This window comes from Mus musculus, chromosome 5, assembly GCF_000001635.26.
Source record: "Mus musculus strain C57BL/6J chromosome 5, GRCm38.p6 C57BL/6J".
Classification (NCBI taxonomy): domain Eukaryota; kingdom Metazoa; phylum Chordata; class Mammalia; order Rodentia; family Muridae; genus Mus; species Mus musculus.
The window spans coordinates 72,823,877-72,848,815 of NC_000071.6; the positions used below are offsets into that span (position 1 = coordinate 72,823,877).

Genomic DNA, 24,939 nt, shown 5'->3' on the forward strand with positions numbered 1-24,939 from the left:
TTCTGCTACTTGAACTCCAGAGAACAAATACTTCAGATGGCAAAGTGTATTCCATTGCCTGTGTTGTTGATTTAGACCTCAAGATCTTGGTATGCAAAACAGCATAATTGATTTAAACGATGAACGAGCATGGTAGTGGGTACAATTCACTCATCTGTAAGTGAAGATGTCATCTTGATCTGGTATCGTCGTGGTGTCACAGGGAAGCTGTTGCTAGTCCCCTGATAAATACACCATCATGATCCATTGATGTTATTCAGACCACAAGAGAAAAGAAGTCCACCTCGTCAGAGCTAATCCTCCTCAGGACAAGGTGCCTGGATACAAAGACCCTCAGTCCTGTACCTGGAGCCTTTTAAAATGTAAACAAGAGCTGGAAAGGTGGCTTAATGGGTAGAGGTGCCTGCCACCAAATCTGATGACTCGAGTTCAATCCCCAGAAAACCCCAGAATGGAAAGTGGAAAAACAACTCCTGAAATGTGTCTTTCTGATCACTATGGTATAGAAAAGGAAAGAAGGGAAGGACAAGAAGGGAGGATGGGGGAGAGAGAGAGAGAGAGAGAGAGAGAGAGAGGTAAAATTCAACCATATTTCTCAACCACTTGAAAACCCAAAGGTACTCAGAAGAGGCCTGCAGACTCTTCTCTGAGGCAAACTGACTTAAGGGTAGCTTTCTTTCCCTTGCCTGTTCCCTGCCCTTTCAAGAAGCAATTACAATCAAACCACAGAGATAAAAGGAGTCTCTTGAAGCACATTTAGCACAATTTAATAATGTAACCTGCGACTGGACCCTGAGCTACTAAAAAATTCCACCATGCTTCCTTCCAATCTTGTGACTTCGTGTTCTTCTCTTTCTGACGACCACCAACCACTCGGGCTCCTCTGGTTTTTATGAGGGTCTCTTTAACAGCATAACCTCCAAATATCCACCCCTTGATTTATAAGGTGTGTCGGGTGTGCAAGGTCAGTGTGAAGTTTAAATAAGATATAGATAATTAACTTATTGTGAATGTGGTATCCAAGCATCTGTTACAGTTACATTGAGTTCCTCTGTCATTTCCCCAGTTCGCAGCATCCTGAGCTCATAGCTGGACAATGGCAGCACCTTCCCGACTGCTCTCCCATTACCCACACTCTTGCCCCACTGAACTCTACCTACCACCTACCCCTCTGCCCGTTGACTCAGCCTTCAAAGTTCCATCTGCTCATTTCATTCTTCGGACATCCTCTGTGTCCTCAGTGTCGTCCGACACCTGCAGGATAAAGCCGAAACTTAGTCTGACCCTGGAGATGCTCACAATCCAGTTGCAACCGGACATCCAATAGCTACCCCCAACTCTCCCCCAGTCAGTCCAAACATTGCTCAAAAATAGCCCCTGGACGTGCAGGGCCACCCCTCCTCAAGATATTCAGCCTCTGGTCTCCGCAACTCTCCCCAATCCTCTCTCTCCATCTATAAAAATTCCATCAACTCGGAACTCCCCTCCTTGAAACAACCCTTCCTCATGTCTCTAGCTAATGAAAACCTGCCAATACCTGGGCTCATAATCTCTCTCGTTCATCACCAAGCTCGTCAAATTCTTCCATGTCTAACAATTAATGGACACAGCATAACTTCTCACCTAGCTGTTGATCTACCAAGGTGTACATTAGAATCACCCAAACAATGCTTTAAAATACAGGTAGGTATCTAGGCTCTGCTCCCATTTTTCTTTAATATTTTCTAGGTTTGCGGCGGGGCCTGGACATCCTAACTCTACACGTAAGTGGAACTGTGTCCCACTCTCTTAAAGAAGAACCTGAAGCCTTGTGCCTCTTCCTACCACCCAGCTGCTTGATAAACATTTGCGACCTGGACCCATTAATCCACGTAGATCATAAATGAGCAATCAAAAAAAGTTTATTCTCTTTGCATCTAAGTTGGTCCTCTTACTATATTACAATTTTGGCCTGTGCATTTTGGTGTATAGTAATAAACCACAACCCTCAGGAGGCTAAGGAAAAGGGATCATAAGACTCAAGCCAAACCTGGGCTACATAATAAGATCCTGTCTCAAAAATAGATAGGTAGGTAGGTAGGTAGATAGGTAGGTAGATAGATAGATAGATAGATAGATAGATGATAGACAGATAGATATAGATGATAGATAGATAGATAGATAGATAGATAGATAGATAGATAGAGATGATGATGATAGATAGATAGATGATAGACAGATATAGATGATAGATAGATAGATATGATAGATATAGATAGATAGATAGATAGATAGATAGACAGACAGATAGATATAGACTATAGATAGATATAGATGATGATGATGATGATGATAGATAGATAGATAGATAGATAGTAGACAAATATAGATGATAGATGATTGGTAGATAGATAGATAGATAGATAGACAGACAGACAGGTAGACAGACAGACAGATATAGATGATAGATAGATAGATGATAGACAGACAGATAGATAGATATAGATGATAGATAGATAGATAGATAGATAGATAGATAAATATAGATGATAGATAGATAGATAGATAGATAGACAGATAGATTATAGATGATAGATAGATAGATAGACTCTATATTGTTTTCCTGAGAAACTACTGGTATGCAAACTCTACTTCCTTAGAAATCTTTATAAAAAGACATTTTCAGGAAGGAAAGAAAATGGCTACTTAGGAAAGGTTACCAGGAGCAAAGCAGACTAGGCTCTAGACACACGTGTATAGAACACATAGTTCTCATCCAGGAAGCAGCTCCAGTGTTGCCTCACAGTACACAGACTTTGGAAGGCACTGGCTACAGCATGTCCTAACTGCAGTTCTGAAAGCAAAAATCCAGACAGCAAAGATAAGAAAAATGTCTGTTTAATGACTTCAGGGTGAGGAGGAATCGTCCGATCTGATTTACTGAGAGACTAATAGACTAATATTAATAGTCCATACCATCTGAGCTGGAAGGGATCTTACACATCATCTCCTTTGCCTCACAAATTAAAAATCTAAGGCTAGGTTAAACATCATTAAAGCATCTTGCCCAAAGTAATGTAGACCAAGACCAGAAAAAAAACATTCCCTCCTAGTTCCAAATGAAGAGCTCTTCCCACATAAATACACTGTCTTGATATAATTCACTGGTCAATGGAAAATTCTAGCCAACGAAAGCCTTTGTCCCTCAAAGGGTTTAACGGAAGTACACTTCTTCTCTTAGAAAAGTTCAGCTAAAGATGAAGGGCTGAAAAAACACCCACTTCCTTCCTGGAAGTCCATCAAAAATAACTATTTTATTTACTTGTTATTAAGAAATTAACTGGCCGGGCGTGGTGGCGCACGCCTTTCTGTGTCCCCAGCACTGGATTGCAGGCATGTCCTGCTGTGCCTTTTCTATGGATGCCTGTAAATGAGACTTAGCCCCCTCATACTTACATGGCAAGGACTTTACCAACTGAACTCTCTTCAAAACTCTTTAAAGGAAGGAATTATGTTTCAGAGGAAAGGACTGAAACAGGGTGTAGTGGGAATTTTGATTTCTTTTAAAAACACACAAATATTGTAAGAATATGTTTTTGTTTTAATCCCAGGACTGGAATAGGGGGTTGCCTCAGATTGTCACAGCAGCTGACTGTGATTTGCTTCATGAGGACACGTGATTTTGCCAGCTGCAGACAATTTCTGCCATTGTGTGATATTTGGAATTCTGGGGACTTTTCAGAGGGTATAAAAATGCTAGGCCCCTGAGAGTGGGTTGTTGGTGTTGGTCGGTTGCTGTTGGTCATGGTTGGTTGGTTGCTGTCGGTCACGGTTTGTTAAGTAGTTGTTCACAAAAAAGAAGAAGAAATTAGATGTCCTGATGGCGAAAATCAAATTTGTCCCAAGGGTCTCAATGCCCCTAATCTGCAGGAAGTAGTGTAATGATAAGCTTGTTCCCTTTCCTTTCTATCTTTTTTCTCTTCTATCTAGTGCTAGGGGGCTGGAAGGGAGGAAAAAGGATGGAGAACAGAGGGAGAAAGAAGAACCCACAAAGTAGTGAAAGTTCAACTACAACAGAGTCTCACTATGCAACTCTGGTTGACCTAAAACTCTCTATGGCCTCAAACATGAAAGGCATTGCACCACCATGCCCAGCTCCAAGGTAATTTTTTGCAGGTCTATTTAAAAAAAATACCCCCTTTTCTGTGTCATAGGTAGCTACTCTCAATGCTTGGTAGAACTAAAGTTCTATTTGTTTGCTTTTTTATTGCTGATGTTGTTGTTGTTTCATTAAACTTAAGACAGGATCTATCTCAGGAAAAATGAAGAGCTGAGGCAGAGGTACCACCCTGCAAAGGGAGCTGATGTGAAAGGCTCTGAGCACATGTAAGTAAATGTGTGACCACTCGGCTCTCTCGTGCCACACGATCCAGATCACTGAGTACAAAAAGACGCCAGAAAGGCCCAACCCTAAACACAAAATGAAGGAAAGTTTGGATCACCAAGGAATTCGAGGGAGATCTTAACACCAAACACATATGACACAAGGCTGTGACACAGGCAAAATAAACAATAAAGTACCCAAAGGAGGTGGGGTGTGGACACTGGAAATTAACACAGTAGAAATCAAAAAACTCAGGAGAGTTAAAATGCAAGCTAAGGAAGTCTCCCACGAACTACAACAGAAAGTCAAACAAACAATGAATTGGGAAGAAAACACAATAGCATTAGAGGGCCCACCCAGAAGCCCAGGGACTGAAACTTGAGAGTTCAAGGGCAAAACCAAACAAAACAATGGGGGGAAAAAAAAAAGCAAAAAAGTAGGCTTTTTTTTTTTTTTTTGGTCAAAATAAAGGTTATATCCAGATTCAAACTATAACCAAGTCACATCTTATAAAATTTCAAAATTATGGAAAGAGACAGAAGGTTCAAAAGGCTTAAAAGCTAATAATAATAGAAAAGATCAAAACTCCGAATGGCAGTCACCACAACAGTCCTGGCAGCTCAGAAGCAGAGAGTTTCCCCCTAGGGGAAACTGAGACCTGAGAAAATGTAGGGAGAGCCACCAGAAGACAGTAGTCTGCTAACTTAAGTCCTATTCTCAGCAGAATGTCAATACAGGTATAGGATCATAAATACAGCATTCATATGTGACCTATGAACATCTGAATAGTAGCCTAACATTCCCTGAAAGAAGTGAGGCTGAGATAACCACCTTCCTGCTCCGGACAGGGAGCTGGCCTGAGCTGTCCTCCAGTCTGGTACCAGGAAAGCCCAGATGGACTCTTAGCATGTGGAGCAAGCCAGAGACAGGCAGAAGAACCCTGCCTGGATCCCAGGCAGGAATGAGCCCAAGACAGATCCCCTCACAAGGGGCAACTTGTGCCTGACGGGGAGCTAGCCTGAGAGATAACCACCAGTCTGGCACCTCACAGGCCTGGGGGGCATGGGGGTGCCACACCATGCCTGAGATGACCCTTGCCTAATACTGTAATGCATGAGCGGGCATAATGACCCCAGACACTCAGAGACCCCGGGTACCACCTAAGAGGAACAAGTGAACAGTGAAGAAATGGAAGAGAAAGAGAAACAGAAAGAGGAGGTCACAATGAAGAGCAGCAGAACCAGAGATGCAAGGGTACTGGGGAAGAACTTAATGTGAGTAGCTGGTGATGCCACATGGGACCGCGGTGGCATCCTAGCCTGTGCTATTACCAGGGAGCCACGTCTGCGTTTGTGGCCCTATAGCAGCAGACATCCCTGGTCTGGTCTGCCACCTAGGGATGAGTTGATGTCTGAGGACTGTGCAGAACTGGCCCCACCCCTCACCTGGTCATCGTGGGAGAGCTGGTCTTGGGGGCATAAGAGCAAGAGAGCAGACCCCCACACCTAGCCAACTTTAATACTGGGGAGAGCAGGCCGCACATTGCAGAAGTTGTGGGTAAGCTGACCCAAAGATACACATGTGGAAGAGCTGGCCCTACCACTCATCTCCCATGTGGTAGCATAGACAAGGGAGAGATACCCTCCTCACCCTCAATCCTCACCACCTAGTGGCAGGCAGGAGACCTAGCCCCAGGATCATGAGAGCAGGAGAGCTGGCCCTGCCCCTCACCAAATAAAGCGCTTGGGAGAGTGGGCCCTGCTCCTCCCCTGGGCAGCATAGTAGAGCTGACACTGGTGGTGGGGGTGCAGGCAGGCTGGCCTGAGGGAGGGAGTGAGGAACAGTTGGCTCCACTATTTGTCTGCTGGGCAGTGACATGGACATAAGAGAAATGCCCCCTTCTCCATCCCTTACTTCCTATGGCAGGCAGGAGAGCTGGCCCCAAGATCATCAGGTCAGGAGAACTGGCCCTGCCCCTCACCTGTTGTAGCCCTTAGGAGGGCAGGCCCTGCCCCTCACCTGGGCAGCACAGTAGAACTGGCCCTAGGAGTGGGGGTTGCCAGTGAGCTGGCCCAAAGGGTGTGAGCAGGAAAGCTGTCAGACTGATCTCTCAGGAGAAGATCCAGGGCTTTGAATTGGCCTACCCCAACATCTACCCATTGATGAGCAGGCCAGTTCTACAGATCCAAAACGATAAGATCTACAAGACACAGGGCAATAATGTGATATCCAAGAGGAATCCCAGTGAGGTTCCAGTATTCATAGAGTAGCAGAAGCCAGAGGCCTAGTCCCAGACCAACAAGTCATTGCAATGAACATTTGCAAGTAAAGAACTGTTGGACAAAAGGGTACCCTGTGACACACTACAGCTTCCACAATGAGATTTTTTTCCTCTCTGTTGGGGTGGGGAGAAATTGCAAGGGTGAAGGACAGGTACAGGAGAGGGGGAGATGAGGGGACTGGGGTGCATGATGAAATTCACAAAGAACCAAAGAAAAGTGTTTTTAAAAAGAAAAACAAAAAGGCAAAAGACATTCCAATCTCCCATCATAATGAAGGGAAATTCCAAGATAAATGACAGGCAGCAGCAAGCCAAGTGGCCAACCTCTTCAAAAGATCAAGTTAGAAGGTTCCTGGGAAGAGCTCTTGTAGAAGATAAAACTGAATACCTGGGGCAGCTCATAATAAATTAGCTAAACATTATTGATATAAGAAATGAAAGTAATTAATTCCAAGGAAAATAAAAACCATACAGAAAAGCCATACGAAAGCAACCATATTATATCCTGACCTGGCTATCTAAACAGAATCTATAGCATCAAAATAATATAAATAAGTAATAATCTTGCTATTATTATAAATGTTTTTGGGGGGCAGGAAGTGTTTTTCTGTGTGTGTGGGAGGGTAGGTTGTGCAAGAGAGCCACATTCTCTTCAGGAGTGACCAACGAGGTGGAAGAGGAAGTAAAATAGAACCTAAATTTGAAATATCAAGTGATACATGCAAGGTGCTACGTAGAGATTATCAAGAGATAAAATTACATCAAGATTGCACAGATAAGCTTGGCTTTTCTGTGAAAATGATAAATGGGGCAAAGTCTACTCTTTGAAAATAGTAAAATAGTAAAATAGAATAAGAACACCCTTGAAAATTGACAGAACAATGACCTTAGGACCATGAGACATGGAAGCCAATCAATAGATTTTAAACTGTGACCTGAGATCTCACTTGTTCTGATGAATTTTTTAGATAAGATTTAAAGCAAAGAGGACTCTTCCTCAGACTAAGATCTGTTTTCATGGAGAACTAGCCACCTTAGGGGTCTGAAAGCTCGCACTCAGTCTGTGTGTTCATTATGTGGCGCTGTAGCACAAGTGACTCCATTTTGATTTTCTTAGTCTGGTCTGTGGGATCCTAGAACAGAAACCCCATCAAAATCACAGCTTCCCATGATTTTTGTTGTAAAAAGATACCAGTCCTAAAACGTTTGACAAAATAAAAATGATCATCTCTAACAGTCAGAAACTCTAGAGAAAATGGAGTAACAAATGAGCTGGCTCTCTTCTTCCCTAAACTATTAAAGCCAAAGGCAGATCATCTCACTGCGGATGCAAAAAAGAAGCTACAAAAACACCAAAATACAACCTGTGATATCCCTACCTATCAAATACTATGGAACCTACATCAACACAAGGAAGGAAGCTGAAGACGGGTTTCCCCAGAAACACTCATCCGTGTCCTGAAAGGTCGCCCCAGTGACCTTCCAAAGGTACCTGTGTAATCCAGAAGGCTGGGCAGACCACAGAAGAATGGCCCTTTTCACAGAAAAGACATTAGAATTACAAGCATCGTGATTAAAGTTAAGCAGGTTTTACCTGCTTTGTGATATAAGTTCCCTCTATGGTGCCTAGGCTAGTCTTGAACTCCCAGGCCTCCAGAGAATCTCCTAACTCAGCCTGTGTGACTGGCAGTACAGGCTCATAGCACCACACCTGGCATAGTTTTGGGGTTTGTTTGGTTTTGTTTTCTATTTTGCTCTATATTGACACAGTCCAGACTACTGAGCCCTCAGATGCGTCGTGTCATTCCAAGCTGCAGCTTTAGCACCAATCCCACTCACTGCACTATCCAGGAAAGGAAGGCAGAGGGAAAGGGAACGCTAGGGAGCTGAGCTGTGTGCTTCTCTGAGCAGCTTCATTTAAGAATATTATTGAAAGCAACTGTTCATCTTCAGAGGATACAACCTATGACTGAAAAGGAACCTTCCGATCTCCAAAACTAAAGGGAGCCATCTTCTTTGAATACGGACCCAAGCACGTTGATTTTCCATGTAAAGGGTTGATCGCCTCTGATCTGCTCACTGCTGTGGATGATAGCCTTTGAAAGACAGGAATATCACAGTTTGTATTGGGGGGGGGGTTGTTGAAAGTAAGAGTATCCTCAAATATTCCAGATCCATCTCTCAGACATTATAAGACTCTGGGTTAAAACTTTCTTAGTTTCTCTGGGGGACAGAAAAACTGTCATTATGTTGCCCAGGCTGGCCTGGAACTTGTGGTTTTCCTGCCTCTGCCACCTAAACGCTGGGTTTGTGGGCATATGCCACCACACCTGACTGCCAATAGTGTCTTTGTATAATAACTGCCAAATGAAGTGCCCCTTTTCTATGTCACACTGGAGCTAAAGATAACTTTACCCTTTACCTCGGCGCCTATTTAAAGCTTAAAACAGACATTATTGGACTTTGAACATATATATGTCCTGAGGCAGATAACTAAGAAATAATGTCACCATCTCAGTAGTGAAAAACTCAAGCCACCAAAGTTATATTCTCTGTCCAGTGTTGCACAATCTGCAGTCAAGATGAATGCTTCAGTTTCACAATCTGGCAGTTGCAGCGAACAGATCTTAGAACCTCATTGATCATGAAAGACTGCCTGAAAAGAGTAAGCTTTAACGATCAAGGGCTCCTCGGGCAGCCCATCCAGAAGGCAGGCAAAAGGCAGGAGAAGAAGCAACGTCTATCTGATTTTAGACACTACACGTCAGTTAGTGCTGCTCTCTCCATTGGCCAAAGAAGCTTCTGTTGGCAGCGGGCAACTAGCAGACTCGTCACTAGCAAAGGGCAGAGAAGTGGCTGTTAAGTCTCAGCCTCGAGTAAAGCATCTAGGACAGCCCCTGCCAGACTCAGGAGCACGGAGGGAGAGGGAACAGGAAAAATATAAGGAGCAGAGGATGGGTAGGAGCACTGTAAAGCTCTGTCACCTGGACATGGCACAGCCAAGAACTCAGCAGCAGTGGGCATCTGCGCAAGACCCGCAAAAGACGTGCAAGGACTGATGGGGGTCCATCGACACTCCAGCACAGATGGGGACCACTAGGCCTCACTCCCCCCTGAGGACCTATGGGCAGTTAACAGTTACTGGGGAGGAGTAATATATTCCTTGGTGGTGTGGCCAGTGGTAAGATGACCTTGCTCTGCTAAATAACCCTGTGACCCTTGTTCATACAAGCAACCCTAATTAAATGTAGTGGAGGATACATGTGGGGGTGGGGAACAGGACGGGAACTTGCTGGAAAGAACAAACTTGGTGAGGTGGGGTGAGGATAAGAACAGACAGGAGGGGAGATATGATGAAAATGCATTATGTATATATGTATGTATATATGTATATATGTATGTATATATGTATATATGTATGTATATAAGTATGGAAGAATTCTTTAAGTCATCAAAATAGGACATGTCATAGTTTCTTCATTATCGTGGTTTAACGTTTTTCCTTCCTAATAGGAAAGCCTTGTAAAAACTGAGAAAGAAGTCTAATGATTTCGAAGAGAAAAAAAAAGAACAAGCTTTCTCTCTTTAAAATAGTGCTAACAAATCCAAATCTAAAGTGATTTTTAGCATGTATTTATGCACAAAAATTGTGGAAGGAAAGTAAAAATACTCTTGTTAGGAGTTAACAGCAATGATCTAAAGGGGCTAAATATTAGATAAAAATCAAAATATATTTATTTTTCAGAATATGCCCGAATCACACTGACTTTGTTTTGTTTTACTCAGAAAGTTAGGTGAACTTGGTTTCGATGGTGATATTCAAGCATGAATTGTCAATGTGTCAACTGGGTAGTAAATTATACTGATAATATCAAAGTTTACTGGTATATCGTTCAGCTCTCCATTGCTATAATCAAGCAGTACCTAACTTTATAAACAAAACTGGTTCACTTGGGCCACAGCTCTGGAGGTTCTAGAGCTGCTGCCTACATGGGTTTAGTTCTGTGGTTCTCTCAGCTGAATCACACTGTGGAACATGCAACAGGGCACGAGAAGCCAGCAGTGGCATTTCCATATTGGAAACCAGAGAGTGGGGGGTGAGGGCAGGCTCCGGCTTTTACAACAGCCTCAGGAGAACACTCAACTCTACTCTAATCCTAATGACTTCTAAACCCTACCTCCCCAAGGTACCACACTGTAGACCATCCAACCCCTCAGGCACAGGATGAGCAGAGACTAGCGTCCCCCTACCCACTGTGTGCTGCCCAGCTGTTCTCCCTACCCACTGTGTGATGCCCAGCTGTTACCCACAGAAGCCATGTGAGTGGGACAGTTGCTCTTACATCCCCTGCAGTGTTAGGGGCTGTTCTCTCACCCGACCTCAGATAACTAGAACACATTGGCCATTCCTAACCTCACCAGTCTTGTTTTCTTCACCTTGAACTCCTTCCTTCCCCAGCTACCCACCTCTTCACTTGCTCAACTTTCCTCCGAGCTAGGTGTATGAGCCAATCTTTTCGCAGGAATGCTTTCAGACGTGACTATAATCACTCATTCTGACACTGATTACATATCTAGCATGACAATCAGCCACTTATGAGGCATGCAGGTGGTTACAAAAATGAACAAGCCATGATCTGTACAATGAGAAAACCAGACAAAAAGAAAGGACACTAGGATCTGTAAAGGGCTATGAAAGTGACCTGCGTGACATATGTTGGAATTATTACTAACCCAAAATGTTCTTCCTGCTGTGCTCATGAAACAGTAAACCATTGCCCCCTTTCAGAGTATAACGAATTGCTTCAGTGAGGAAATATCATACTAGCATAATGTGACAGAAGGTAAGAGACACATCAACGGGTGAATAAAGTAGATGTCAATGTTCAGATCTTGATGGCCACATCTTGACATAGAAATTCCTTCTAAAGAGTATCCACTTTCAGTCAGAATCATACAGAGAGAAGGCATGTTTTTACTATTTCATTTTCAAATGTTTGATAGTGATTTTCTCTTTTTTTAGTTTTAATATTGGATATTTAAACTCTGGAATGAGCTTTCATTTTTTTAGTATTCTATTACTTATATGATTGAAGCTAAACAGAAAAACAAGAACCTTAACTAAACAATAGTGATTCTTTTAATTGTGATCATTTAAATGTGACAACTCCACTTGCTTTCCCAGAGGCCACGCAAGCACCAGAGGTAACAGGTAAGACCTTGCCCCATGTCCTATACCTGCCAACTCCCCTTAAAGTACATCTAACAGCCATAAACTATACCATGTTCCCTGGATTCCATTTTCCAGCCCACAACTTCACCTGCCTTCCCCAAGGCCATACTGGCACCAGACACAGCAGGCCACGCTGACACTAGGGACCCTAGCGGCAATGTTGTCACCCAAAACCCCATGTAGGTCATACAGGCAACAAAAACCCCAGTGCAGGTACCCCAATGAACCTAAATACTCACTGGTCACCAGAAACTCAGGCCACTCAGGCCAGAAGGCAGAGAAGAAACAGAAGCCAAGAAAAAAATCCAAAAAACACCCATCTAGCAAAGATAAACTTAGAAATCAGCCCTAAACCTATAATAACCTCCAAATTGAGATTATTAGAGGCCAGCATAAGAACAAAATCAACAACAGCCAGAGAAGTATAGCAGCCCAGCTACCCTACTACAAGTCCTGGATATTCCAACACAGCTGAAGCACAAGAAAATGACAATTCATCCAATCTTAAGAAGAATGTAGAGGCCTTTAAATAAGAAATAAATAAATCCCTTAAAGAAATACAAGGAAAAAAAGAAAAAAAGAAAGAAAAATACAAGAAGCCGGGCGTGGTGGCTCACACCTTTAATCCCAGCACTAGGGAGGCAGAGGCAGGAGGATTTCTGAGCTCAATACTAGCCTGATCTACAAAGTGAGTTCCAGGACAGCCAGGGCTATACAGAGAAATCCTGTCTCGAAACCCACCCCCCACCCCCCAAAAAAAAAGAAAAAAGAAAAAGAAAAAGAAAAGAAAAGAAAAAAATACAAGAAAATACAATCAAATAGATGAAGGAAATAAATATAACTGTTCAAGACCTGAAAATGGAAATTAAAGCAATAAAGAAAGCACAAACTGAGAGAATCCTGGAGATGGAAAACCTAGGTAAGTGAACAGGAACTAGAGATGCAAGTATCACCAACATTATTCAAGAGATGGAAGAGAGAATCTCAGGTGTAGAAGATACAATAGAAGAAATTGATACATTGGTCAGAGAAAATGTTAAATTTATAAAGTCCCTAGCAAAACATCCAGGAAATCTTGGATACTATGAGACAACCAAACCTAAGAATAATAAGAATAGAAGAAGATTACCAGCTCAAAGGCTCAGAAAACATTTTCAACATCATAGAAGAAAAATTCCCTAACCTTTAGAAAGAGATGCCTATTAATATACAAGAAGCTTACAGAACACCAAATAGACTGGACCAGTAAAGAAAATCTTCCTGCTACATAATAATCAAAACACTAAATGTACAGAATAAAGAAAAAATATTAAAAGATGCAAGGGGAAAAGGCCAAGTAACATATAAAAGCAGACCTATCCAAATTACACCTAACTTCTCAAAAGAGACTCTAAAAGCCAGAAAGTTCTGGACAGATGTCTTACAGACTCTTAAGAGACAACAAATGTCAATCCAAACTACTATACCCAGCAAAACTTTCCATCACCATAGATGGAGAAAACAAGATATCTCGTGACAAAGTCAAATTTAAACACTATCTATCCACAAATCCAGCCCTACAGAAGATACTAGAAGGAAAACTCCAACTTACAGAAGTTAACTACACCCAAGAAAACACAAGAAATTAATTACATGTATTCTTCACTTTCTAAACGAAAGGCAGCCCAAGCATACGGCTGAAATTAAACTGAGTTTTCTCACTTGGATTTAATTCTTTGACCCAAATGCATTCTCATGGAGAAAGAAGAAAATTCAACACACATGAGACAAATGCTGAGAAAGAACCAAGGACACCCAGGACATTCGAGATGTTAGAGAGCTAAGGAGGATCCACAGAACCTCCTGGATGATGTGAAGGTTTGAGCAGTTCTCCCACTTTCTATGACTTCCCATTTACCTCCATCCCAAAACCTTTACTGTCATCCCCAAATCAAAGTTCCATCACCTGTAACATCTGCTAAGATATACTAATCTTCACACTGGGCACTTCTCCTTTTGTACATTACCTAAACTAAATCTCTATATTACATTCTGCCAACATAGTCTGAAATGTCATGACTTGAGGATTTACCACAGAGTCCATAAAATAAATCAATGCCTACTTTTTTCCAGTGCACTATGAAATTCTTATAAGCAAACTGCTGCCTGTCCCAGTAGATGGGAACTAACACAGAGTGACCCACAATTAGGAATGTTCAGTGAGAGACCTTGGAACACTCAGTCCTCAATGAGATATCTTCATCCATCCCTCCTCTCAGGGCTTGGGAGCTCTTCTGAAGAGGAGGCAGAATGGTTGTAAGAACCAGAGGTGGTGGGTGACTCCAAGGTAACAGCAACCTTCAGACACAACAGGAGTAACAGGGATTCATAGAGTGTGGCAGCATGCACAGGTCCAGATGTGATCCCAGAACTAAGAGGGGAAGTGGACCGGAACTCCCATCCCTAACCGAGAAGCTATCTCCAACTGACATCTGCTTGCAAAGGGAAATGTAGTTTTCTCCCATGGTATTTCACTGGGCATAGAAACCATACTTAAATGTAGGTCCTAGTCCAGTAGTAGATGATCAGCACAAAATGGCCTCAATGGTATTTTTATAGACTTTGTCTCGTAGTGCTTGCTTTCTTTGAGCATTTTGAGTTTTGTTGTTGTGTTGCTTTGTTTTGTGAGTTACTGGTATTTTTGCTTGTATATTATGGTTTCCGGTTTCTTTGTTTTCATGATGTGTGTGCATGTATGTGTGCGTTTCTTATGTTCTTTCTTTAGTTCTGTTGGCTTTAATTCTGGTTTATTTGGGGTTTTGTTTGCCTGTTTCAAAGAGAGAGAGGAAGAAAGAGTACAGAGTTGGGTGGGTGTGGAGTGAGGAGGATCCGGGAGAAACTGGGTGAGGGAAATACATTGTATGAAAACATTGCAATAAAAAAGAATGACTGTATATATGTCATATATGTAAGCTTTCATTTGGTCCCACACCAATTTCTCAAACACGTATTTTCAAGTCTGACTACTTGGTCTTATATAAATCAAGCAAAAAGAATATACAGTTAGCATTACCTGGCAGCCAGAACCTTGCCTGAAATAAAAGAGCCATTTAGTAGGTAATTGGTGTAAGGCCTTAACTGTATTACTTTAGAATCAAAACCTCAGAGGGCACCAAAGTGTCTACTTTGTAGCCTTCTCATTTTCAGGGTCTCCAGATGTCACTGGACAGATGTAAGGAAAATCAAGTCTTTTATGAAGTTAAACATCACAAGACCCTCACCCTAAGCTGGTGATCTCTGTAATGCAAATATCCATCTGCACTTTCAGTCAGTGTCCAGGAATCGTTAACAGCCAGCCAGCAGGACCTGCCCCTTCTCTGGTGCTCCTGGGAACCAGTTCTGCTCTGTACAGAGCCTTTCCTGACAGAAGTGGAGATTCAGAGCTTGTTCACCAGACAGGCCTACACCAGTGCCAACATAATTAATCTCTTACAGTCTTGTCTCTTTGAATGGGGGCATTCTGTGTTCACTGCTGTTCTGAGGGGACTTTTAACATGCATGTGGTGGCCTCTCAGGGAGAGAAGACCCCCTGTACAGGATAAGCAAGAAAACGGAGGCCAAAGCTCAAATTCTGAGGGCTCTGTGACATTCTTTGTAAGATTTATAAGCTGAAGCTAATGACCTCCAACGTTGACTTTAAAGCCCTATTATTTTAAAAACCAATTATGCTAGCTCAATATGCTAGAAACCTACTGGCTCACCAAAGAACTACTGGCTTAAACAGGAAAATTACTGTCTAGGAGGCAAGCATGTGCCTTTTCATATATGAAAAGACCAAAAAGGGTCTTTTCTAAGTAAGGATCTCTCTGTTGTTGATTATGAACTCATAGGATTTAGCAATCCTCCTGCCTCAGCCTCCAAGGTGGCTGGGACTATGAACATGCAACACTATAATAAGAAGCCACTCTTAACGTGTCTCCTGATGAAGCAATAGTTCTCTGAGCATTATCTTGAAGATGTTTTTCCTGGTACCAGAAAAACATTACCTCACTCTGCCAGTTACTCAGAGTGAACTGAACTAAGAGGCAAGGGTTATTGGAAGAAACTGGAATGGCTGAGCTGAGGAACGTGACTCAGAGCTTATCATCACAGAACTTCAGGTAGTTCTAACTCCTTAGGTGCTGTTGTGCTGCTCATGAGGCTGAGGATAGGCGCACCAACCTCAAAGGACCAACATCATAGGAACAAGCAAGGTAATGTGCAACTTCTTAGACATACACAAATGGTGGGGGTAAATGTTGCTAAGTTAGCTCTCACTGTATCTTTATTCTGAACTGGTTCACATGTCCATACACAACTGCTAACTGAACATCTAGTAAGTGCTAGATACATTCTCAGGCTCCTGAAAACAAAATAAAATAGATAGTGCCATTAGATTAAGCCACTCAGCCTAGTAAAAAGAGCAGGCATGGCAAAGCTAACTATTTATTTACCATGTGCTAGACCACAGATGGCTTCTGCTGAGGCAGATGATCAGCAGTAAGGGAATGCCAGAGAGCTGGGAGTGCCATATACATTTGTGTTCCTAGCACTGCAGAAAAGGAGGCAGGAAAACAGCCAAAAGTTCAAGGCCAGCCTAGGCTACACAGTGAGTTTCAGGCCAGTCTGGGTTACATGGCAAGTTTCTCTCATAAACAAACCAACAAACAAACAACCAAACAACCAAAACAAACAAACAAACAAAAAACAGTGGTATCTGGGTTAAGCTAAAAAAAAAAAAAAAAAAAAAAAACCTAGTAAGTCGTCACCCATGGAATAAAACGGAACAGGGCCTACGTCTGGTCAAGGGCTCAGCACTGAGAAATGCACAGTGGTTGAAGAAACACAAGCAGTAAAAACAGCTTGCCCTAATTTAAATACATCCCATTTTAAGGCTCCTCCATCTTCTCCATTCTCATTCAGTATAAACAGTCCTGAGGAAAGAAAACTATTTCCACCATTTAAAACAAAATCCATCCAGTCCTTTACAACATTGGGTTTACTTGTTCCTAAGAATTTCCAGAAACACTTCATTTGCAGCTGCACTTGACATCAGGTACTGTGACAGACACAAATGCACAAGGGAAGGTCTCCTCTTCACTGGGCTTATACCCCAGTGGGCTTTGATGTGATGCCTTGATGGACTCCCTTGCAGCTTGCTTCTGTGTTGCTACTACATGTGACAGTGAGGCATGGCGTCAGAAAACCAGATTGTGAGGCCAGTCATTTGCAGACCAAAAGTCACCAGATCCAGTTTCTCTACTGAGAGACATTAACATTGACCAATATCAACTCCCTCCCTGTCTTCATCAATACTATGACTAACAGCTTAACTGCTTTTGCACTCAATTTGCCATGTATCAATTGTACAGACTTATGGGCTGCCCTGGGATTGACTGTACAGACTGATGGGCTGCCCTGGAATTGACTGTATAGACTGATGGGCTGCCCTGGGATTGATTGTACAAACTCATGAGTGCCCTGGAATTGACTGTATAGACTGATAGGCTGCCTTGGGATTGTTTGTACAGGCTGATGGGCTGCCCTGGGATTGATTGTACAGACTGATGGGCTGCCCTGGGATTGATTGTACAGACTGATGGGCTGCCCTGGGATTGACTGTATAGACTGATGGACTGTCCTGGGATTGATTGTACAAACTGATGGGATGCCCTGAGATTGATTGTATAGACTGATGGGCTGTCCTAGGATTGATTGAACAGACTGATGGGCTGCCCTGAGACATTTTCATAGTGGTTTTCTTAGTTTATCCCCCTCCCACTGTTAGACTTCCTCTTCCCAAACAGTCTTCCTATGTTTACATCTTTTTTTTTAATCTAGATTACATGTGAACAAAAGGAGATATTATACTATCCATCACATTTTTTTGAGAATCAAAAGTTAGTATTGGGTATTTTCCCAAAATAATCATTAAGAAAGGGTAAAATTTCACACACACACACACACACACACACACACCTACCTTATTATAGTTATACCTTATTCAGAGTTCAACTTTATTAACTGAGCTAATGAATATAAATCACTTAGATCACTTAGACATATATGTGCTGTGGAGGTGATTGCCATCTGAATTACTCTTGTATCTTAATTCCTGGAGCATTACTATAAATTACTGAGATGTTCAGGGAGGTTGCAATGTGAATAAATACAAGCAAGGAGAATATAAACAACATTATACTATCAATACCACCATATATTCTCAACAATGAAGAACTGATGGTATAGAAATAAACCTATCTATGGCCAACTAATTTTTGACTAGAGTGAATAGAGAAAGAATGATCTTTCTAACAAACCACACAGAAACAGCTGGATATAAATGAAAGTGAATCCCTACTTTATACAAGAAATGAAAACAACAAAATTGCAAAACTCTTAAAAGAAGCATGAGTATAAATTTCAATGACCTTAGACTAAACACAGTTTTTTTGTTGTTATTGTTTGGTTGTTTGGCTGGTTTCCGTTGAGTTAGGTTTGTTGTTGTTTATTTGGTCATTTGTTTTTGAGATGGGGTTTCTCAGTGTAGCTCTGGCTGCCCTGGAACTCTCTCTCTGTAAACCAGGCCAGCCTCGCCTCTTCAGTGCTGGGGTTAAAGGCATGCTCTTCCACTGTCCAGCTAACAAGGATTTCTTAAATGTGAGCATAATAGCATAAGAAAAAAATAAATTAGGGGGCTGGAGAGATGGCTCAGCAGTTAAGAACACTGACTGCTCTTCTGAAGGTCCTGAGTTCAAATCCCACAACCACATGGTAGTTCACAACCATCCATAATGAGATCTGACGCCCTCTTCTGGTGTGTCTGAAGACAGCTACAGTATACTTATATATAACAATAAAATATTTTTAAAAATTAAAAATAAAAAATAAATTGGGTTTATATAACTTAAAAGCTTTTGTATTTTATTATCAAAAAAAAAAAAAAACAAGTTAAGAGAAGGGGCTGGAGATATAGCTCTGTGGATAAGAGTACTTGTTGCTCTTGCAGAGGACCCAGGTTCAGTTCCCAGCACACACATGGTAGCCTATAGTTATCCCTAACTCCAGCTTCAGGGGACCTGACATCCTCTTCTGATCTTCTCATGCACTGGCATGCATACGGTGCACACATATACATGCAAACAAAACACTCATACACATAAATAAATCTTCATAATTTTATAACTAAAAACAGGAGAAAGTATTTGCTAAGAAAGTATAGAACACAAATAATATAACTTAGAGTTAAACAATCAAAAAGCAAACTTTACTGAGCTTGGTGGCACAGGCCTGTAATCCAGACATATGGAAGGATGAGTCAGGAGAATTACAACCCAAGGCCAGCCTACGCAACTCAGCCTACGCAACTCAGCCTACACAACTCAACTCAGCCTACACAACTCAGCCTACACAACTCAGCCTACACAACTCAGCCTACACAACTCAGCCTACACAACTCAACTCAGCCTACACAACTCAGCCTACACAACTCAGCCTACACAACTCAGCCTACACAACTCAACTCAGCCTACACAACTCAGCCTACACAACTCAGCCTACACAACTCAACTCAGCCTACACAACTCAACTCAGCCTACGCAACTCAGCAAGACCCTGACTGTCTCTGTTCATGCATCCGTCTGTCTCTGACTCCGACTTGTCTCTCTCTGTCTCTGTCTCTCTCTCTATCTCTGTCTCTCTCTCTCTCTCACACACACACACACAGCACACACACATACCTACACATACTATACATACATACATGTACAAACATACAAACACACTCACACACACAGCACACATACACATACCACACATATACATATACAAACATACACACACACACATACCACACCACACACCACACACGTAACACTGAGAATAACTGACAGTTACTTGTTCAGTCCTTAGTGAGACATCTATATCATCCCCCACCCACCCCATCTCCTTGCTCAGGGCACAGAAGAGGAAGAAAGACTTAAGAGTTAAGAGGAGGAGGGCCACTGTGAAACACAGTCTCCAAGACATGGCATGACAATTGTGATCATATGTCACTGAGCTGTGGTTCCTGACACAAGGTCAAGCCAACAGGATCAGGCCTTGTTCCACCAGGCAGCACTAACTGAACTCCTGAGGGGTGGGGGGCAGATCGTCATCAAAAAATCAGTGAAAGACATTCTAAATGAATACATAAGTATTCTAGAGGACTGAGCCCACAGCACAGGGGTACAGCCTAGAATGCTCAAGGCCTGGGGTTCAATGCTTAGGACCAAAATAAGAGGGAGAGGGAGTGTGGAAAGAAAAGGAAGGAGAGGAGAGAAAGGGAAAGGAAAGGAAAGGAAAAGAAAAGGACAAACCAAGGAAAAGGTAATCAGTGGAGTGAGGCACAGTAACACACTTCAAACATCCCCAGCACTTGGGAGGCAAAGACGGGAGGGTGCTGGAGCCCAGAAGTTCAAGACTGACCCAGGCAAAGCTATGAGACCCTATCTCAAAGCAAGCAAACAAACAAACACATTACATTTGTTACAATGGGCAAAGTCCTCGAGCAGACATTTCTCCAAAGATTACTCACAAGTGACCAATAGCAAGGAAACAGTGTTTGGGTCCATTTGTCAGCAGGAAAATGCAAATCAAAGCCACAGAGTCCCACTTCAGACAGGACAGCAGCTAAAACTGAAACTAGAAACAGATGGAGAATCCACACAAGCACAGAGAAGTCAGACCCCACCCCCCACCCCCCATGCTGCTGCTGGAACTGTGAAGTGGCCCAGACGCTGACTCAGTGACAGGTCCTCAAATGCTGAAGTTCAGAGTTACCATATGACTCAGATCTCTACCTAAGAGAACTGGAAACATATTCATACAAAAACTGCCAATAATAGCCCAAAAGTGGGACCATCCCAGGGGGCTATCAACTGCTGAAGAGACAAGCAGAACAACATGTACCTATGATGGGATAGGATCACACCATGGGAAGGAATTAAATCCTGACACATGGTACAGCTGGGACCTTGGAAGCATTATGCGATAGAACCGATTCTGTTTATATGAAATGTTTAGAAAACGTAAATCCACATCAGCAGAAAGCAAAGTACTGATTAGAAGGGAAGATGGGGCACTGGAGGGGAGAGTGTGTGTTGGGGGTGGGATAACAGGTCTTCACAACTTGGATAATAGTGATGGCTGCCGCACATTAGAGACAGACTCAGTCACTGGCCCGCACACTTTCAAATGATGTCATAAACAGTGTGTTCCATGTCACTGACTTTATTCTCCAGGAAAGAATTATAAGGAAAAGAAAGACATGTGGATAGTAGATAAACAACCCATTGATAAGAGTTAAAAGTAAACAAGTTAGAAATCAAACAAGCAAAAAGAAAATGGAGTGGACCACACAGCTTATGTGTTCTCTGCATGCATGGGAGAGAGGGTGTAGGAAAATGAGTTCTGCCTGGTTCCCCAGGAGGCACAGGCCACCGTGGAGACAGATGCTGCATCTCCAGAGTAAGTGTACAGCATGAGCAAAAGTGTCCAGAAGCTGTTGGAAATTCTGCCAACTTTTGATAAGAGCAAAAACAAAAGCCATACCCACAGAGCGGTGCTGCCCTCAGGTCAAAGTACTGAGAAGAAGTGACTGCTGAGTATGTAACTCTAAATGAGATTTACACATCTGCTTCCCAGGACCAGGAACCATCACAGAGAAGGGGTGGGAAGACAGTAAGAGGGAGAGGATAGAGACAACCTGAAATGATGATTTCTGTATATGACATAGCCATTGCAAAAATAAAACACATTGTCTGTGACTACCTGCATAAGACACACATGAATGTGCACACATACGCGTGCACACACACACACACACACACACCATAGGAGTAGAAGGAGGACTATTTGGGAAGAAGGGAAACCAGCAAAGATGGAATAAGAAAGGATAATGTTGATCAATACGATCACAACGCCTTCTGTACATGTATGTAATTGTCAAAAATACAAAATTAAAAACATACACCTGGCAAGATGGATCAGTAGTTAAAAGCTTTTGCTTCCAAGCCCGTAACCTGAGTTCCATCCCCAGGGCCCACATAGCAGGAGAGAATCAACTCCTTCAAGTTGTCCTCTGACCTCCACAACTACCCTGGTCCATGCACACCCCACATACATGCACATGTCAGTTAATAAACGTAATAGGTAAATAAACTATAATCAGCATTAGCATCAAACGGTTTGAATACATTATTTCTCTTGATTCTATAGGACAAGCAGTCCTGGCCTGGCACCTTAAGGCCTTTAGTTGGAACATGTGTGGCCTCTTCACTCAGCCCTGTGGGCTCAAGTTCCCAGAGCAAAGAGACCAAGACCCAAGGCACACACACACACATCCACACCTCTGAGGTTTTCCATGCACTCTTGTTTCACTGGCTAAAGCCAGTCAACTTGCCAGGCCCAGAGTCAAGAAGGAGAGAGACAACCCGAGGGCAGAAGACAGAGTAGAGAAAAGGAGGACATTTTTTTAATTTCTTCAAATAAGGTACCCCAGAGAAAAGCTCACATCCATTTTCTTGGTTTCGCTCTACCGTAGTTACTGCATTGGGCTTTGAAGGCCGTCTTTGTGAAAAGGCATTTGCTTTTAACTGCCACACTCCCTGTTGGCATCCGCAGACACAGATGGGAAAGAAGCCTTGCCAGTTAACACTGGGAGCGGCAGTGGGATGGGGGAGGAGAGAGCACAGGCCATGCGCTCTAGGGCATTCATCCACACACAGAGCATGGAATCACATATCTCTCTCTCTCTCTCTCTCTCTCTCTCTCTCTCTCTCTCTCTCTCCCTCCCTCCCTCCCTCCCTCCCCCCCCCCAGAATGGAATTCCCTCCGCTCTCATCATTCACACATCCAATGATTCTGCTCCGCCCTGAGAGTCAGAACTCAGAACTTCAATTGTTGAAACTGGAACTTCCCGGGGGGGGGGGGGGGGGCGCGGGGGGGGGGGGAGAGGAAGATAGCCATGTGCCTCATAAAATGGTGATCTTATTTTTATGATAACAATTTATCAAAAGACAAACTTCCCAACTTCCCATTACTGAATACCAACAGGAAATTTGCTGATGGAGACAGAACAGATATGAAAACTGAAGCCTAATATCTTCAGTAGGGTTTGGCCAGAAATAACAAAAGCATTCCCCCAGCAGGCTACTTCAGATACTAACAGTTGGTGAAGGCTTAGTTAAGCCTTGGGAAAGGCATTTCCATGTTGGCTGAGCCAAGTAGATTACTCTCTTTGTTAACTCAGAAACGGCAATAAAACATTTAAAAAAAATAGGCAAAGGTAATATGGCCTTTGGTCTAGAAATATTAAGTATTATCCCAATTCTATTCTTGACAAAAGTCGAATGAGAAGCGGTTCAGGGCTCCCTCCCTGTGTGACAGGAACGTAAGTCACTCATTGATAATACAATAGTGTCACTTAAACAACATGTCCATCGATTGGGAAAAGGTTCACATGTGCCTTTCTGGAGGTTGAGGTCTATTATAATATGACTGGCTGAATGAGTCTCCGTAACAGAAAATGAACGGAATGTAACAGAAAAGTCTCAGCGAACCACAGCCCCGCAGTGGAGGCATTCACACAATACAACACCATGTTATTGATTGATTAACTGACTGACTGACTGACTGGCTGGCTGACTGACTGACTGACTGACTGACTGACTGACTGACTGGCTGGCTGGCTGGCTGGCTGACTGACTGACTGACTGACTGACTGACTGACTGACTGACTGAGGTACTGGTGATTGAACCTCTGGCTAGGCAGGCATTCCACCACTGAGAGGTACATGCTCGGGTCTTTTTTAAGGTTTTGAGACAGGGTTTCACTACTTTGTCCCGGCTGACTCTGAACACACTGGGGCACCTTGAACTTCAGCTTCTCCTCCCACATCAGCCTCACAAGTAGGATTTACTGGCCTAAACCACCAAGCCTGATAAAAAAATAATTTTCATCTGATTTAAGCCTTGTTTCTTGATATCATTTATGTTACTCCCACTAACACTGACCTAGGATATCTCCAATTATTAAGGGTAAGAACCATAAGACCCTGGCAGATATTCTTTTCAGTATTATTTCTGGCAAATCAGAAAGCTCTGGGAGGTTTGGAAAGATGGCTCAGGGGTTAAGAGCACTGCATGTTTTTATAGAAGAGGCAGGTTCAATTCCCAGGTTCCACATGATAGCTCACAACCACGCATATCACCAGTTTTACAAGGGCCAGTGCTTTCTTCTGACCTCTGAGGGCACTAGACACACAAGACACAGATATGATGTATATACATACATGCAGACAGAACTTTATACACATAAACTACAAAATAAGTCTTTAAAGATAATTTTAAAATTATCAAAAGGAAGGAAGGAAGGAAGGAAGGAAGGAAGGAAGGAAGGAAGGAAGGGAGTCTGAGAGAGAAAGAGAGAGAGGGGGGAAAGAAAAGGCAAGCAAGAAGGCAGACTGGCAGAGGCGTGGTTTCCAGTTACACCATAAGAAGACATTAGTATTTTAAGTCAATGAAACAAATTATTGAGGCCATGGAACAAAACTTCTCCAAGGTCATCACTAAACACCAACAAGGCACCTCATCTCTCTCTACACAAGCACACTCACTCCCCTGGCACACACTGGGCACACATTCCCAGAGGGCTCACAAACACCGGTGCTCAACAAATGGTGAGCACGTGCCTGCCCCCAGCCAAAACACGTTTCAAATGTGCAGTCTGTGAGACATCTGCCGTGCACTTTCTGAAATCTTTGAGTATCTGTGTGATGGGTGTGTAGAATGTGTGTATGGATGCAGGACAATATGCCATGGCACGCATGTGGAGATCAGGGGACCACTTCAGCTGTTGGCCTGCACTGTCAACCTTGTTTGAGACAGCCTCCCCTTTTGCTTTCCTGCTATGCAAGCTAGCTGGTCCATGCACTTCCACGGACTCTCCTGTCTCCCCTTCATGTGTTAGTGTGTGCTACCATTTTTGGATTTACATGGGTTCTA

General features: G+C 42.8%; 1 protein-coding gene across 9 annotated transcripts in view; it reads right to left on the reverse strand.

The window, feature by feature from the left end:
• Window positions 1-24,939, reverse strand: part of Tec (tec protein tyrosine kinase) — a 112,937-nt gene that overhangs the window by 68,159 nt on the left and 19,839 nt on the right. For 6 of the 9 annotated variants that reach the window (NM_013689.5, NM_001113461.2, NM_001113460.2 and 3 more), the window contains one exon: window positions 1,168-1,254. The exons of 1 other annotated variant lie outside the window; for it this stretch is intronic. The gene's annotated coding sequence lies outside the window, so the exon portion shown is untranslated. Of the gene's footprint in view, window positions 1-1,160; window positions 1,255-20,470; window positions 20,611-24,939 lie in introns of those variants that run through there. 2 more of the 9 variants (XM_011240718.2, XM_011240719.3) reach the window with 2 other exon arrangements.